This window comes from Alligator sinensis, unplaced genomic scaffold (genome assembly GCF_000455745.1).
Source record: "Alligator sinensis unplaced genomic scaffold, ASM45574v1 scaffold115_1, whole genome shotgun sequence".
Lineage (NCBI taxonomy): Eukaryota > Metazoa > Chordata > Crocodylia > Alligatoridae > Alligator > Alligator sinensis.
In genome coordinates, this window is record NW_005841895.1 from 2,573,665 (window position 1) to 2,575,474 (window position 1,810).

General features: G+C 37.5%; 1 protein-coding gene across 4 annotated transcripts in view; it reads left to right on the plus strand.

The window, feature by feature from the left end:
• The window catches only part of TSHZ2 (teashirt zinc finger homeobox 2), a 300,718-nt gene that overhangs the window by 89,758 nt on the left and 209,150 nt on the right, over positions 1 to 1,810 (plus strand). The gene's annotated exons all lie outside the window — the stretch shown is intronic.

The following is a 1,810-nucleotide window of genomic DNA, read 5'->3' on the forward strand; positions in this document are numbered from 1 at the left end:
TAATCATCAGTGCCTGAAAAAACCTGGATATCAGGAATTTAAGCCTCACACTGCTAAGTTGAATGCTGCAGCCTACAATATACTGCAGGGCCTTATATTTCTTCTCTCTGAAGGTTGGATAAAAACATGAAGGCATTTTCTTAAAACACTTATCCTCCTAAGAGCACTACATAAAATGTACATAAAAAATGTTTTTCTCCCACAATTTAAGCAAACAGAATTTTTAAGTTAGACATTATCACCTGGAGAGAGTGCAATAATAAGTAATTTAGTATGGAGAAGGGTTTTGTACAGTTCTGATTAATATTTACAAAAGGCTTTGTGTATTTTTGCTCTAACGCTAATGAGGCAGCAGATCAAGTTTAACAAAAAGGACACTGTAGATTGAAATATGGTATTGTGCCCATCAAAGTCTGCCTCCTCTCTGCTTGGCTTATGATGAATACCGTTCTTTAATAGCAGGCTGGTGTTCGTGAAAAACTTATTACAGAGACTAAGAGAGAAGCCAAGAATGAAGGAATGCCTGACTGGCAGCAATCAATCACTCCCTTTTAAAGATGAACTGATCCTTCTTTTTTTAAAGTAACACTTCATAAAAAGGTCTCAAACATAAATATGCAAAGCATTAGAGCAATTACATTCTGCGTGATCCCTGCAGTATTTCTGGTACATAGTTTGACTTTAACAGGGAGTATATAATGAATGCAGTAAAATGGCAAATCTCTCTAAAAGAAGGCTGATATTTAGAGAAAAGTTCTTGTTAAATAGGGTTAATTATCTGGAGCAGTAAAATGAGATTATTCAGATTAGCTTTAACTACAAGTCTCCACATAGGTAGTTTTAATTTAGCCGTTGTTAGTTTTTGATTAAATGAAGACATACGATTAAAAATAAAAAGCCCCAGAAAACACACATATCCATCTGTATAATCTAGGTGGAGATATAGAAACCAGACAAAATGACTGTGATCACAAGCACAGTTGCAGTATATGCATGTGCTGGTTAGGCATGCAAATGCACAGTTTTAAAGATTTTAAACTCTGCGTATTTGATGTTGTGCACTTCCTTGAGTAGGTATATTCCTTTTTCTAATTCTTCCTTTGTATTGCTGCCCTGGCTGGAAAAATGCAAACCTTTAAAACACAAAAATGAAAATGTACATATACATTGATCACTTATAGCATGGACCGGAGAGTAAAGAAGGCTGAGAGACGGAGTGAGAAGAAAAAGACTCTCTCCAATCACCATGACGACTTCCTCCTCTGTGTATCAAAGGAGAGCACAGAGTTAATGTTGGAGGTGCAGTCTTGACCCTGTTGAGGCCACTGGGTCTTTTGCTAATAAGCTGAGTGGGGCCAAGACTTCACCTTCGATTTACAAAAAGTTGTTGCAGTCACATCATCGCACTTGCTCGTGACCAGGTATTGTTCCACACCTAGAAACGAATCCTACGGTGTTTGGGGGCCACTATTAAACAATCCAAATAACAGTTGGACAATTACTGTCTAAAGCAATGTATGGTAAGCTGTAAAATCTCAAATAATTACTATACAGTAATTTAGCATTTAATACCATAATGGTTAATACGGCTTAGTTCAAAAATATCATTATCTTCTTATGGAAACAGCAGCCGTCAGCAGCGAGGTCTGACTCCGGGTGGGTATCTCCGAACTCCATTGGGGTTGTAGAAATGTAAAAACATTGTCAGGGAGAGGAGAATCAGGTCGGGCTTTTGGAGTTCAGCGAAAGGCAGAAATATTTTCTTCCTTTCAGAATAAGAAAATGACATTTGGTGAAAACGGAGGCTCTT